Raw genomic sequence first — 17,294 nt, 5'->3', positions numbered from 1 at the left:
TAATTCCGACAGCACGTGAAGGCAGCATAAGTGCTCGACTCTCCCAGGTGCCCTTGAAGGCACCATAAGCACAACTTAAATAACTTCTCCATTGCATTTCAATGGAAAGGAGATGTTTTGTTTTGTTTGTTTTCCCCTGAATGCCATTTGACTAATCAGGGCTGTTTTTAGGCATTGGCAAACCACTAGAGCTGAGGGGGAACCAACGTTGGGAGACAGGGGGGCCATAACCCCAACTTCCACGCCCAGGACTGCGCTTTCTACCAAGGAGAACCCCCACTCACACATTACCCAGCCAAACCTTTATCCTTTGTTGGTAGAAGATTAATAGTAAATAAAATGTGTGTGTGTGAAAATCCCCACTCTCAGTGTACTGTAGTAGAAAAATATCTTCATAGGGTCTTCTGAAGAGTCTTTGAGAGCAGAAGCTGAAAAGAATCCATACATTTTGATTTTTATGTAAGGAAGTGATTAGTAAAGTGTACTATTTCCCATTTTTAAGGCCCAGAAGAGATAAAAATGATACATACAAAATATACAGAATAGTAAATATAGGCTTTTAGCACGTGCATTAAGCTTGTTTGTGCTGCATATAAAATAACGCATATAAATTCATGTTTGTTAAATGAGTGTTGTCAATGAACTAATGTTGCTTCCAAATCACTACTGCGGACCTTGGACATTAAAGGGTTAGTTCACCCAAAAATAAAAATTTTGTCATTAATTACTCACCCTCATTTCGTTCCACACCCGTAAGACTTTCGTTCATCTTTGGAACACAAATTAAGATATTTTTGATAAAATCCGATTCTATTGCCAGCAAGATCATTTCCTTTTTCAATGCCCAGAAAAGTACTAAAATCATATTTAAAACAGTTCATGTAAGTACAGTGGTTTAACCTTAATGTTATAAAAAGACGAAAATACTTTTTGTGCGCCAAAAATAACAAAATGGCGACTTTATTCCACAATATCTAGTGATGGGCGATTTCAAAACACTGCTTCATGAAGCTTTACGAATAATTCGTTTCGAATCAGCGGTTCAAATCGCATGATTTCAGTAAACGAGGTTTCGTTACGTCATAAGTGTTTTGAAACTTTAATAGTTCACGTGACTTTGGCAGTTTGATATGCTCTCCGAACCGATTGAACTTTCAAATGATGCTGCGTCATAATCGCGACACGTCGGATCGCGGAAGTAAGCATGTCTTGTCACCATATAAACATGTCTTGTCACTCCATAAGGATTTTCTCAAGATCTACTTGTCACATTATGTCGTGTTTGGGCTCGTTTGAATCGAGACAACCTGCTCTAAATAAAGACGTGTGATTTACTATGGTTTACTGATGTTTTGCGAAGTTATATAGCAAAACATAACGCAAAAGCTTCATCTGTGTACTGTTATGTGCATCTGCAGGGATTTTTTTCATACAAATACTTGGTATGATTTGGTCACAAACTGAAACAAATATGCTTTTTGTATTGTGCTAGTTGAGACCTTTTCAATGACATATAACAAAAGACTAACAGTTATTTATGATGCTTTTACAGACCACATTTCAAGTAAACAGTCATTTTTCATGCTATAAAAATGGTGTTCCTCTTATATTATAACAAATTTAAAAACATTTGTTAACAGTTAGTCATATTCATCATATTCACTGGAAAGCCAAGCTTCTAAGCTTTAAAATGACACTTATTTTTCGTTGATCAAGCAAGTGGTTTTGAAGTGACAGGACTACAACTTTTTTGTTTAATTCTGCTCATGTTTAACTGGTTAAACCATTGTAGTCACATGAACTGTTTTAATAGCTTTCTGTGCATTGCAAAAGGGAGTGTTATTGCTGGCGATGCAGGCCTCACTGAGCCATCGGATTTTATCAAAAAAATCTTAATTTGTGTTCTGAAGATGAACGAAGGTCTTACGGGTGTGAAACGACATGAGGGTGAGTCATAAATTACATTATTTTCATTTTTGGGTGAACTAAGCCTTTAAGTGGCCCAACAAAATTGTTTATTTTACAATAAAAATAATGAAACACTGATATGTATTCATATAAAATGAACTTGTTTTTAATCTAGTCTAGGTTGTATTTTCTTTTGCATTGTTTTGTTCATAGTTATGCATGTACCTTGTCTGGCTAATTTCCATTAAGTCAATATTTGTATTTAGCTTTGTTTTTTTTCACCCACCTTCCACAACTCTTTCATAACAGACCTGTGACCCATTTTTGGGTCATGACCCACTAGTTAAGAACCTCTGTGCTGAATGATAGAAACCACAACTCAATTTTCTCGTATGGCAAAAATGAACTTTTCAAATGTGTTTCCTTTCATAAACACTCTTTGGGTTCAGTTCAGGTACTCTCTGATGACTTGTAAAAACGTTTGCTTGATTAACCTGGTACGTGTGGCAGGCCGCTCAGGCTGCGCTGCATACATCAGCAATTGGCATAATACAAAAACAAATTACTGAGCAGAATAATAAACTTCACAGGCATACTATGGACCATTTCCCACTGGTGTGTATGTATCAATCATGCATATGATGCATCATATGCATAATTTTAGAAATTACAATTATTTTATAGAAAATATGAACCCCTCCCTCTTTTGGAGCCTCTGAAAAATAAGTTATGTTATTGTTGCATTGTTATTCTTGAGCAGATACTATGTTAATCTAACCTTGCTAGTGCAAGTCGGGTTATTTTTCTTAGTTCTATCTCCATGGGACTCTGGGTCTCAAACTGGATCAGAGCTTTAGTTTGGGGAGAGAGCGTGAGATTGATGGAGTGAACGCGGACGGCTTCCAGTCCCTCGGTGATGTGGAGAGAGGAGAGAAAACAGGAGAATGATTGTTTTGTTCTCTCTTCAGAGAAAGTGCTGCTGCAAACAGTCTAAACAGAGAGGAAAAAAAGGACATTAAACACTCTGGTATCCCAGCTACTCCACTAGACAGCTGGTCATGTGACTCAGCAGACAACTTAATCCAGTCACTCTCTAGTAAGACTGGAAGTAACCTAAAAATGAATTTTCACAGAATAGGCCCTTTTATTCCTCTTGCTGCCTTTTCCATGTGGTTATCATCACACTGGCCTCCCAAAAGGTAAAGGGCAGGTCCAAAAAAACTTCTAAACATCTGAAGAAATTATATCATCTCAAGATTGATAAATGACGACATTATTTCATACAGTGTTGACTGTTTCTACCTTTTAAAAATGTTGCTCATTCTTGAACAATTTGAAAATCCTCACAGACAAGATTTTATTTAATGAATCTCCTCATAATGTATATACACCACATTTGGTTTGTAGGCAGAGAGAGGGAGATCCATGATAACATAATATACAAATGCATGATAACAAATGATCCTTATTAACTCGTTAATTCACAACATCATTGTTTCAGGAATGTTCATTATGGAAATTCTAATTTTCCAGGGTGTGGCTGAACAGTTATGCTGGGCTCACTGTAAAAATGCCACAACAAAGAGAAAATTAAGTGGAAAATTAACAGTGGAAAATTAAGAACAATGCCAGAATGTTACTTGGACTGGTAATAAAACAAGGTAAGCCAAGTTAAACTTGATTTAATCACAGTCAGACCACTGAACACTGTCAGTAGTTACTCTAAAGAAAAAAAGCAGGATAAACAGGAGTTCAATGCTACAGTACACGAATATAACAATATTCAGATGAGCAGTGATTATCTGAATCACTGTTATTGTTATATGTGCCCTGGGTCTGTGTTCTGTTTTATCATATGGACTCCATTTCCCACAATTCCCCATCTAGGAACCAATCATGCACTCACACCTGTTTCCCATCAGTGACCCTTTATAAGCTGCACTCACTCACACACACATTGCTGAGTATTGTTTAGCCACTGGTTTGCATTTTGTTTGTTCCTTGTCTTGTCTAGCCTAGCCTGTGTTTTGACCATGGACTGTTTCCTTGTTTGTTGATCATTTGCCGCCTGCGTTTTGGATTACTCTTTTGCCTTGCCTTCCTGTTACTGTTTGCTGGTGTTTGACCTACTGCCTGTACGACTACGCTCTTCCTGTAAATAAAGGCTGCATGTGGATCTCCAACTCCGTTGTCCCGCTCCATACGTTACAGTTATTGCTCACACTTGGGGTTAATGATTTGTTCTGAACTTGTAATCCTAAGTATTACATTTTGTCTACTTATCCTTGCCATTTTGTGCTATGGATGTGAATAATACCTCAAATTGTGCAGATTAGCGCAGAAAATTTTAAATTGAATTTAACCACCATTTTTTATTTAATTTAACCAATTAAAAAAAAATTAAATTTAGACCACAAGTCTTCATAACCCCTTATTAATGACCTAGCAACCACCCACAACATCCTATATTGTAGTCACAAGTTTTGCACATGCAGGCAAACTTGACCACTACAACGCTTCAAGAATGTTTTTCAGCCTTAAAGGGATAGTTCACCCAAAAATGAAAATCTGATGTTTATCTGCTTACCCCCAGGGCATCCAAGATGTAGGTGACTTTGTTTCTTCAGTAGAACACAAATGATGATTTTTAACTCCAACCGTTGCAGTCTGTCAGTCTTATAATGCATGTCAATGGGAACATAATCTATAAGAGTAAAAAAAAAACATGCACAGACAAATCCAAATTAAACCCTGCGGCTCGTGACGACACATTGATGTCCTAAGACACGAAACGATCAGTTTGTGTGAGAAACCGAACAGTATTTATATAATTTTTTACCTCTAATACACCACTATATCCAACTGCCTTGAGCATCTGGTGCGTGAGGTGTGTACGCGCTCTGGTGTAGTTTAAGGGATTAATCCACTTTCAAATAAAATTTTCCTGATAATTTACTCACCCCCATGTCATCCAAGATGTTCATGTCTTTCTTTCTTCGGTCAAAAAAAGATGGTTTTTGATGAAAACATTCCAGGATTATTCTCCTTATAATGGACTTCAATGGTCTCCAAACGGTTGAAGGTCAAAATTACAGTTTCAGTGCAGCTTCAAAGGGCTTTAAAAGATCCCAGACGAGGAATAAGGGTCTTATCTAGCGAAACGATCTGTCATTTTCTTAAAAAATACAAATGTATATGCTTTATAAACACAAATGATCGCCTTGCATGTGCTTCCGCTTTCCGTATTCTTCCATATCCTTCCTTATTAAACTTACGGAACGAACGCGGAGCCAGTTCAGTTTTTTCCGTAAGTAGAATATGGAAGGCGTAGGACATACAGCGTAAGCTTTTTGAAGAATACGAAAAGCGGATGCACGTGCAAGGCGATCATTTATTGCCATTAATTACTCACCCTCATGTCGTTCCACACCCGTAAGACCTTCAGAACGCCGGCTCAGTATTGGCCAAAGCTGCACACGTGATCAGCACGACACATGCGTGTGATGCTGTCGGCGTTCAGACGTGGGCCCTGGAAGTGCTGAACATTAACAGCATATGAGAATGACACAGAAGAGAAGATATTGTTGAATAAAGTCATTGTTTTTGTTTTGTTATGCGCACAAAAATTATTCTCGTCACTTCATAAAATTAAGGCTGAACCACTGCAGTCATGTGGACTATTTCTTTAGTCATATACCTCTCGGATTTCATCAAAAATATCCTCATTTGTGTTCCAAAGATGAACGAAGGTCTTACGGGTGTGGAACGACATGAGGGTGAGTAATTAATGACAGAAATTTCATTTTTGGGTGAACTAACCCTTTAAAAACCCTTTAAAAGTAGTAGCTCTGATTGCATCTCTTTAAATCTTAATGAGGCCATCAGATACTCCGAGCTCTTAACCTTTGCCTGTCAAACTGATCGCTTTCATGAATTAAAGGCGCATTTCAGTTGAAACGTGCTCTGGGGTGTTTTTTTGCGCTCATGTGAAAGTCATAAAACAGGTTACTCGACTCCTGACTGTTTTATTACCAAATTCACAAGTGAAAATTTAAAGGGTTTTGCGATAAAATGAGGGGAAAAAAATACATTAACCCTTCAAGAAAATAAATCTGCTCCAACTTCACAGTATAGCTGCTGGAGAAAAGCCAACGTTTAATGACACTTTAAAAGCAATACAGACGTGGAGGTTAGAATAGCGCTAAAATCAAGGGCTTAAAGGAGAATTCTTTGTATCCACAGTGGCTAACATTTAATATGATTAAAAATCGGCTCAACTACAGCATAGAAGTAATAACTTTTGGTTTCAGGCAGGGTGGGCTGAACTTAAGAAAGGTGTTAGTGAAGAGAGACGCCAAATATGATTGGTCTTTGGAAAGCCCTGTGAGAGAAATCCCATGGAGTTAGAGGTCTAATGTGTGGAATCGCTCAGCCAAAATCAAGAGGGTACAGCCAGTGGAGAGAAGGCCACTGCGGAGGAATTTTTCCATCTACCAACTGACACAGTGTTTAAGCTGCACAAATATGCTGTATTTTCTTAAGGAGCACTTATAGACTGTTTATGCTTCAAAAAAGATGAATAGGGTGTTGACAACAAATAGCATGCAAAATCAATTTTAAACCATACGCCTTGAAAACAGGAACAGGAGCTACCTTCACGCATACATAAAGACTTAAGTGCAACAGAAAAAATAGAAAGCAGAACAATTTACAGTCTGATTAGACAGGAAAAAACGCAAATAATGCTATAGTAACGGGTAGCGTTGACAATGGACTGAATGAATGCTAATTGTAAGCAGTAATTCTATGACCAGTGCCTACTTACAAACATTTTTTTTGTGAATATCTCGTAATTAATATTCATGAGCAAAGCAGATACGTTTTATATTGTCTCCTCTTCACTTTTCAGATCATTCTTATTCCCCTGGTTTCTCTGAGGCGATACGGTGAGATGAATATTCCAGACCACTCTTGGCATTTACTTACAGAATAATTCAGTCAAATAGTTGGACACCTCAACGACACAATGAAGAGCTCTCACAAATCCAAGGCTCTTCCAAATCCAAGCTCTGCTTGGGGCCACAAAAATGATAAACCCGCCCCTTAATGGGCTGATTTCTGTTTGGGGTGCAGTTGAAATGGACATTTGGCTAGCCAAATTCCTGAGATAGTTTCCACTCTTTCAGATATATTACAATGTGAGGTCTCTGACAAGTGAGGATTTTTGAGGACTAAGCTAAGTTTTCTAGCTGATTATGGTTTTATTTTTAACCTATTCTACTTTTGGCAGCTTATGCAAAGAAAATGAATGCAATATTGATTAATAGTAATGAATCATTTGCACTAAATATGTACAATAGACTATAATTGGGCCTATTTGTTTTCATATACTGCATAAAAATAACTGAGTTATAATAAAAAAAAAAAGAGTATTTTTCTCCTGATTAAAACAGTTTCATATTAATAAACAAATATTAATTTAAAGATGCCCTAGAACTGACATTTTACAAGATGTAATATAAGTCGAAGGTGTCCCCAGAATGTGTCTGTGAAGTTTCAGCTCAAAACCATGTTTTAACTGCCTATTTTGGGGTGGGATTAAAAATGCTCTGATTTGAGGTGTACACCTTTAAATGCTCGTGCTCCCCGCCCCCAAGCTTGCAACTCCAATAAACATTGTATAAACAATACTGAAGTTCACAATATAACTCTCAAAATGGATCTTTACAAACTGTTCGTGATGCAGCATATCATATCACGTAAGTATGGCATGTATTTTGTGGATGTTTGCTAACATTTGATTCTGAATGAGTTTGATAGTGCTGCATGGCTAACGTGGCTAAAGCTACACACAGTTGGAGACTCGATAAGAATGCAGATGCGTTTTTGGGTTAAAAACGAAAATAACAACATGGTAATACAGTAAGAAACAATGGTAACTTTAACCACATTTAACAGTACATTAGCAGCATGCTAACAAAACATTTAGAAAGACAATTTACAAATATCACTAAATATATCATGATATCATGGATCATGAACAGTTATTATCGATCCATCTGCCATTTTCGCTGTTGTCATTGCTTGCATGCTTCACAATACCTGCAGAACGTCTGATGATTCAGCTGTGCAGCTCCAGACGTTAATACTGCCTTGAACATGGGCTGGTATATGCAAAAGTTGGGGGCGTACATATTAATGATCCCGACTGTTGCGTCGCAGTCAGGTGTTATGTTGAGATTCGCCTGTTTTTCCGTGGTGTTTTTCACGCACGAGATTTACATATGAAGGAGGAAACAATGGTGTTTGAGGCTCATGGCATGTCATTTCCATGTACAGAACTCTTATTATTCAACTATGCCAAGGTAAATTCAATTTGCAATTCTAGGGCACTTTTAAAAAAACTGAATTTACACTCGCAATATGCAAAAATAATATATTACGTAGAATTTAATGTAAACTTAACGCATATCATTCTGTATTCTCTGCTTTTTTATGTGCACACATACAGACTTTCATGTTGTATGTTACCTTGCCAACACCAAAGAAGAAAAAGGGGTGAGATTTATAGTGCACCTTGGTCTAGACCCTGTTAACCGATCCCAGTTCCATGTCAGACACACTCTGCTCTCACATAAGCTTGTAAAACTTGGCAAACACAATGCAGTGCACATAGAGGTGAGACACCATTGCAGTCAAACCCATCTCCAGCAGTGCACTGGCCTTTTCATGCCTTCTCAATAACATTTTATACTGCTTCATACGGATCCCATTCCCAAAGGGGCTCAGAGCTGGGCTTCAGCAACAGGGTAAAAGGGGAGGGAATGCTGGGTGGTGGTTGGTTTGTCATTGATAAGTAGCCTGGACTCACAAATTACTTGGGAACCTCAGAACTTTTGTTTATTCTCTGCCCGATAAAGGAAATCATTTTACATGCAGACAGGCAACTAAAACAATGCACTGAGGATGAGGAAAAACAAGACTTTGAGCATATGGAGAGCATGTGGGTGGAAAGTAAAACAAGGCTTGAAGACCAGAAAATGCCTGTGAAACACCTCAAAGATCCAATGAAATTACTTTATATATACACACACACACACACAACAGGCATAATTTTATGACCACCTTCCTAATATTGTGTTGGTCCCGCTTTTGCTGCCAAAACAGCCCTGACCCGTCGAGGCATGGACCCCTGAAGGTGTGCTGTGGTATCTGGCACCAAGATGTTAGCAGCAGATCCTTTAAGTCCTGTAAGTTTCGAGGTGGAGCCTCCATGGATCAGACTTGTTTGTTCAGCACATCCCACAGATGCTCGATTGGATTGAGATCTGGGGAATTTGGTGGCCAAGTCAACACCTCAAACTCGTTATTGTGCTCCTCAAACCATTCCTGAACCATTTTTGCTTTGTGGCAGGAGCATTATCCTGCTGAAAGAGGCCACAGCCACCAGGGAATACTGTTTTCATGAAAGGGTGTACATGGTCTGCAACAATGCTTAGGTAGGTGGTACGTGTCAAAGTAACATCCACATGGATAGGCAGGACCCAAGGTTTCCCAGCAGAACATTGCTCAAAGCATCACACTGCCTCCGCCGGCTTGCCTTCTTCCCATAGTGCATCCTGGTGCCATGTGTTCCCCAGGTAAGCGACGCACACGCAGCCGGCCATCCATGTGATGTAAAAGAAAACGTGATTCATCAGACCAGGCCACCTTCTTCCATTGCTCCGTGGTCCAGTTCTGATGATCACGTGTCCACTGTTGGTGCTTTCGGCGGTGGACAGGGGTCAGCATGGGCGTCCTGACTGGTCTGCGGCTATGCAGCCTCATACGCAACAAACTGATGCACTGTGTATTCTGACACCTTTCTATCAGAACCAGCATTAACTTCTTGAGCAATTTGAGCTACAGTAGCTTGTCTGTTGGATCGGACCACACGGGCCAGCCATCATTGAGACTTGGCCGCCCATGACCCTGTCGCCGGTTCACCACTGTTCCTTCTTTGGACCACTTTTGATCTCTCAGCAGACCGGGAACACCCCACAAGAGCTGCAGTTTTGGAGATGCTCTGACCCAGTCGTCTAGCCATCACAATTTGGCCCTTGTCAAACTCGCTCAAATCCTTACGCTTGCCCTTTTTTCCTGCTTCTAACACATCAACTTTGAGGAATGTTCACTTGCTGCCTAATATATTCCACCCACTGACAGGTGCCGTGATGAAGAGATAATCAGTGTTATTCACAAATAACTGTTACTATTGTAATGAATTTGAAAATGTAATTTATTGCTATGATGGTAAAGCTGAATTTTCAGTATCATAGCCTTCAGTGTCACATGATCCTTCAGAAATCATTTTAAATATGCTGATTTGGTGCTCAAGAAACTATAAGAATTATCAATGTTGAAAACAGCTTTGTGTGGGGTGATTTACTGTAATATTTTAGTACTTAAGCTTAAGTGTAGGCATAGTAATGCTGGTCTTACATGAATAGAGGGGAAAGGCAAATCTGTGATGAAACATAATAATGTGGTAAGAGAGGTTAATGTGTTTTGTTCTTGCAAAACTGACAATTAGCGTAGTGTTTTTCTCTCTCACGCTACACTCCAAAACCAAAGGTGTTCTGTTCTTTGTTCTAGCTGTAGAGAAAGCCCAAAATCTGTCACAATCAATGAAAGAGTCTGTTCAGCAAATTGATATGCTGCCTTTATATTTAACAACCCATACATTCGTACAACACCAATGTGTCTTTAAACCCTCCACTCCACTGGTGGTCCACAGTGGGTAGCAGTGTTACTGGTATCCTACATGTGCTTCAGGATCATAAGGCCACGTTTGATTGCCTTGATATGCATCTGGCAGACCTATAAAGAAGCGCAGATGTGGTTTGCATTGTTTCATTTTAAACCTGGACACCACCACTGCTAGTATGTACCATATCAAAGGCTGAGGGCACTGGGCCAAGCGCTATATCTTTTATGCCAATAAACCAATAACGCACATAAAATTTATCAGCTCATGTTGAAGGGAGGCACCCTCTCGTTCTTGTTCTAGTGTTATTCTAGGGAAATTACAAGAATGTTTTGTTTAAACCAACTTCCTTTCTCACTTCACGATTCCCCACAGAGCTGCGATCCTTCTTTGTTAAGAAGCACAACCAAGGCTGTCACATCTCTTCAACCCCGTGCCAAACATCGCCTGCCTGAGGAGTAATTGATTCTATTCTGTCTCGTTTTTAAAGAAGGTGTTAAATCGGTTTAGCAGACAGAATCCGTGAATGGAATGCAGCAAAGCTTCTCCAGCTACTGCTGACATCTATTACTGCAAAGAGCACATGCCAGCAAAGCACAAATCCTGCTCAGATGGACACTATGCAGTAGGTGGCAATTTAACTATTACATTAAGACTGAACAAATCCTTTGGATGAACTGAGAGTTTACAACAGCCAGCCGATGGCAGTGTCTGCAAGAGTTTTAAGTCACAGAGACCAGGCAGGCAAAACATCCATAGAGCTGCATTACAGGCCTGTCAGTTTTTCATATCAAAAGAAGAAAGACAAAAATATGTGCATAAAATGCTGGTTTTGGGCACCTGTGATCCATATCCAGCACCCGCTGCAGTATTTCAATCACTAAAAACAGTGCAACGTTCTAAAAAAATATCCAAAAATGAAAATAATGTCATTAATTACTCACCCTCATGTCGTTCCACACCCGTAAGACCTTCGTTCATCTTCAAAACACAAATTAAGATATTTTTGATGAAATCCAATGGCTTAGTGAGGCCTCCATTGCCAGCAAGTTAATTTACACTTTCAGTGCCCAGAAAGCTACTAAAGACATATTTCAAAACAGTTCTAGAGTGGTTCAACCTTGATATTTAGCTTTACGAATCTTTTGTTTCGAATTAGTGGTTCGGAGCGCCAAAGTCACGTGATTTCAGCAATTTGACATGCGATCCGAACCACTGATTCAAAACAAAAGATTTGTAAAGCTTCGAAGCTTCATGAAGCAGTGTTTTGAATTCGCCCTTCACTAGAAAAGTCGTTGAAACGTTGTTATTTTGTTTTTTTGGCGCACAAAAAGTATTCTCATCGCTTTATAATATTAAGCTTAAACCACTGTAGTCACATGAACTGTTTTAAATATGTTTTTAGTACTTTCTAGGCGTCTGAAAGTGTAAATTAACTTGCTGGCAATAAGGGCCTCATTGAGCCATCGGATTTCATCAAAAATATCTTAATTTGTGTTCTGAAGATGAACGAAGGTCTTACGGGTGTGGAACGACATGAGGCTGAGTAATTAATGGCTGAATTTTCATTTTTGGGTAAACTAACCCTTTAAAGTGCCTTAATGTACTAAAACAGTGATCAAATTCAGTATACACCTTATAAATTTCAGTATTTTCATATACTATTTCATAATATTTTTTAATACTTTATTAAAACAAATCTGAGAAACAAGTTATACTAAAAGTAATTGTAGCGCATGCATTTTCAAGCGTATTTTCCTTCTGTCAAGGTGTGTTTACTGCATTGTCTCAGTGAATGTTTTGCAGCTTAACACATCCAAAGCCCTAATGCTTGAAAAAAGATCAATTTTAAGCCTAAAAATGACAGTTTTCTGGCCTCTGTAGCAGCTCTCTCTATGTCTTTTGTCTGCAGACATCTACAGTGTTTATCAGTCCAGCACAAACCGACACAAGTGATATTTAAGACATGAGAAGTTCATAAGACACTCGCTATTCCTTAAAAAAACAGCGTGTTTTGAGACTAGATGGCAAAGATAGTGTGAAGTATTTTCCTCTACTTTGAAAATAGGAATATTTTCTCTTTTATGTCCTGTGGAAATGAGATGTCCTTTCTGTGGCTCTCTGAATCTGCATGCAGTCTAGAAAGTGTCTGTGCTCCTATGCCAAACACAACAGCCTAGCGTGATGTAAATCGCATGAGGTGACAGAGGCAAAGGAAGACGCATGTCTGAGCTGTCAGAGCCAGACATTTCCATTAATAGCCTGTCAGGGTGCCTTGCGTTCATGGGGAAACTCTCCAAAAGATGGAAATGAAAGATTTCCCTATATCAGAAATACTTCTTGGCCCCTAACAGTTCTATAAATGTAACTGAAGGGTAACTTGGAAAGAGTGATGTAAGATGAGACAGAAAGGAAGTAACTGCAACCTGTGCACACCCCTGTGGGACCTTCCCAGGTAGAGGGTTATAAACTCCTTGTCCACAACAGAACATGTGTTTGGCTTGTTAAAGTCACTTGTGAAAAATGGCAAATGCTTATGCAAGTCTCAAGCACTTTATCATGCTAGAAACAATCTAAAAATGGCCAAAAAAGACAGAAATGGTTCTACAGGTGTTGTGTAAAATAGGTGAACTTTAAGAAACGTACCCTTATTTTGGCTGGAATTAATTGAGCTGTTATCGGTGTGATTCCCTTGCTGTTGACTTCTTCTTTTTTTACTATTTCCTCTTAACCACTTTTAATGGTATAAGTTTAGGATTTAGGGAAAAAACTTAAAAGTGATCTTAGACCAGTGCTTGAGAAATATTAGATGTGTTCACCGAAAATCACTGGATCTACAGGGGTCATGGCCTGAAATAAATCAGTGTTGCTATGTCAGTTACCCTGCTGAGATACAACACAGAGATAATGATGCTGTGATACTGTGCAAGACAGAAAAGTGTGATAACACATATAATATGAGAAAGTTCTCACCCCCAGGGTCTTCTCACATCATATATCTGTGCATACACCGTCCAGGTAAATGATTAATGAGATTTAGCTGATGTGTCTTGTAAGACTGATGCTGGACTGTCTAGAACAAGAGAGGGCTATTCTTTGAGAAAACAAAGGAAATTAACATTTTAACTCTCTCTTGCAAATTTAGCATCCCCATCCGAGATGCAATCACACCTCAGCATTGCCTTAATCTACATTTCCTTTCCTTCACCTCCTCTTCCCCCATCTCTTCTCTCTACATGCAGAGATGACCTGAAATCCCCCCAAAATCTATATGGTTTAATGTGAACAGTTATCATACAACATTATACATGTTTGGTATCATTTGAAATGTCTCGGTGCGACTGGTACAAAGGTCTCATTCCCACAGAAGTAATAAAAGTTTGAAGATTTTAGAGATATTTGCTCTGTGTAATGGGTGTGTCCACCTTCACAGGGTCTTTCATGCAAATGGCCTTCTGTCCCCAAAAGGTGTAAACTATTCAGTCTAGGACCCTGATTAATGCAAATTCTTATTGTGAACTCATGTTTCCATTTGAAAGAAGTTTCTGTCTTGGTCTGAGTATTTAAAGGGATGTTGTAGGAGGCTCAGGGCGCGATTCTGTAATCAGATCAGCCCTTTTTCTAATGTCAGGGATGCATCTCTTGCTCCGTTTCTGAGCTTTTGATGTTTTGTATTTATCATCTTTAAATTGATTATGTAATTGTCTGTGGGTAAACCACTGCGTGATTATGTAAAGTTACCATTAGAGGAAGCTAAATTGGTCAGCCTGATTTTATGGTAATGGTCATGGCCTCTGGTTAAAAGTAATCTTACCTTAATTCAGTGTGTTCAGATTACGGCTGTCACGATATTAGATTTTTCACACCACGGTTATTGTGGCCAAAAGAATTCACAATATCAATACATCGCGATATCTATAGAATCCTCGGGGAGAAAAATGTATCAGTCTAAATAATATTTACTTTGCTTGTTTAGTTTTTCTCTTTCAGGGTTGCTGCACATTTTTTAAAGTCAAATTTAAGGCTTTTTAAGACCTGAAGAAATAAAAATTAATACTAGCCTAGTAGCCTATACATTAGGGCTGTTACCAATCAAATGAAATCATTAATCCATCTTTGCAATACAGAGTTGACACAGAATGAGAAGTGGCATTAATATATTTACACAGCATTTACAATTTGTCTACATAAATTTAATTCAATATTTAAATATGGATTTTTTTCTAATTTTAACTTTTTAATGAAAATGTACTTTAAATATGAAACCAAACTGCCAGTAGGTGGCAGCAAGTCTTAATGAGTGAGTGAGTCATTGATTCAACCGATTTGTTCAAATGACTGATTCATTCAGGAAGCAAGCGACAGTCTTTATTGAATGGGTCATTTAATCATTCAGCTGATTTGTTCAAAACGCGGATTCAGTCAGTATAACAAAAACATTTCTGTCTGTTGCACAGGGGACTCTGTTCTGCTGTTCATAATTTTGAAATTTTCGTTGGCGAAATAAAGAAAAAAATAAACAATGTTAACAATACTGTGTCTAAAATATAACTCACAGTGTTAATTTAACAATAAGTTAAATGAACATTGCATTTGTGCGGATTTGGGGAAAACGGCACTCTTGCTCGTGTGATATTGTAATACAACTACATCTTATCATATGGTATAATGACAAAAAAATGCCTGTGTATCTTGAATTTTGAGGGCATATAACTGCATGCATATAATCACGCTGAGTAACGAGTATAGAAATCGTTACTCAGCGTGATTATATGCATGCAGTTAAATATATGAAAACAGAAAATCGCTGTTAAAGGATTAGTCCACTTTTAAATAAACTTTTCCTGATAATTTACTCACCCCCATGTCATCCAAGATGTTCATGTCTTTCTTTCTTCAGTCAAAAAGAAATGAAGGTTTTTGACGAAAACATTCCAGGATTATTCTCCTTATAGTGGACTTCAATGGTCTCCAAACGGTTGAAGGTCAAAATTACAGTTTCAGTGCAGCTTCAAAGGGCTTTAAACGATCCCAGACGAGGAATAAGGGTCTTATCTAGCGAAACGATCGGTCATTTTCTTAAAAAATGTAAATGTATATGCTTTATATAAACAAATGATCGCCTTCTAAGTGCTTCCGCCAAAACCGCATTGACAATATTCTCCAAAAAGTTTACGCTGTATGTCCTACGCCTTCCCTATTCAATTTACGGAACGAACGCAGCGACAGTTCCATTTTTTCCGTAGGTTGAATAGGGAAGGCGTAGGACATACAGCGTAAACTTTTTGGAGAATACGGAAATGCGGTTTTGGCGGAAGCACTTAGAAGGCGATCTTTTGTTTATATAAAGCATATACATTTACATTTTTTTTTTCGAAAATGACCGATCGTTTCGCTAGATAAGACCCTTATTCCTCGTCTGGGATCGTTTAAAGCCCTTCGAAGCCGCACTAAAAATGTAATTTGGACCTTCAACAGTGGAGTCCATTGTAGTCCACTATAAGGAGAATAATCCTGGAATGTTTTCATCAAAAACCTTCATTTCTTTTCGACTGAAGAAAGAAAGACATGAACATCTTGGATGACATGGGGGTGAGTAAATTATCAGGAAAAGTTTATTTGAAGTGGACTAATCCTTTAACAGGTTAATATAACATTTCCCATTCCATGACTAGTAAAATAATCGCAATTTACTCTCTGTAAAATGGCGTAATTCGCAGGGTGATGGACAGGTGCAATACTGCCACCTGATAGGTCAACCAGGTACTGACGCTGGAGTATTTACAATGTCATGATATCATAAGCGTCCTATTCATTTTAAATATTGTGGTTATTGCCAATACCGGTATATTGTCACACCCTAAATTAACACGATATGGATATTTCATGCTTAGAATATCACTATTATCGTCAATACCGGTATATTGCGACACCCCTAGTTCAGATCTATGGGGACTAAATAAACGTATTCTAGAATGAGCAAAGTGGGTACGACCTCTAGAATATTAGCTATTGCCTCTGTCTAATGGCCAAGACTGACGAGATTGTGAGTATGAGATCGTATGCCCGGCCGGTGCGAGACTCAAAGCGTTATAGGAATCCGAATGAACGAGTACAATAAGAGTAAAGAGTTAAATAGAATAATCAAATGTCTAGATAAGTTATCATATAAATGGTCAATAATATATTGACATTCTACCCTAAATTTAAGGTCATAATAAAATGGAGTCAGATAAAAGTTAAATTGTTATTAAACTACTTTGCCACACTGAAAAGACAGAACGCGCAAGAAACCTTCCCCGTCCTGCGGGAAACCGCCGTTGGGCCGATTGGGCGGGCCTTACAGTCTAAATCATTCAAAAGTCTGATATATGACTGGAAAATTTGGCTATATTTATTTATATCTAAATAAATAAGAGCTTGCTTGCTTTAGTATTTATTTATTTATATATTTATTGTTTGATATATTTGTTTTTTTTATTTATACATATTTACCAATTTATTTATATACATTTAATTTTATTTTAACCTTGATTTTCATTTACTCCATAATGCTGCTTGTGTCATGCTTATTTTGTATTATCAGCATATAAATCTGAGTGAAAAGTTTAGTTGAAAAATAAACAGTGAGACTTTAGTT

Source organism: Ctenopharyngodon idella, chromosome 15 (genome assembly GCF_019924925.1).
Source record: "Ctenopharyngodon idella isolate HZGC_01 chromosome 15, HZGC01, whole genome shotgun sequence".
In the NCBI taxonomy this organism is placed as follows: Eukaryota; Metazoa; Chordata; class Actinopteri; order Cypriniformes; family Xenocyprididae; genus Ctenopharyngodon; species Ctenopharyngodon idella.
Note: the sequence above shows the minus strand (reverse complement) of the source record.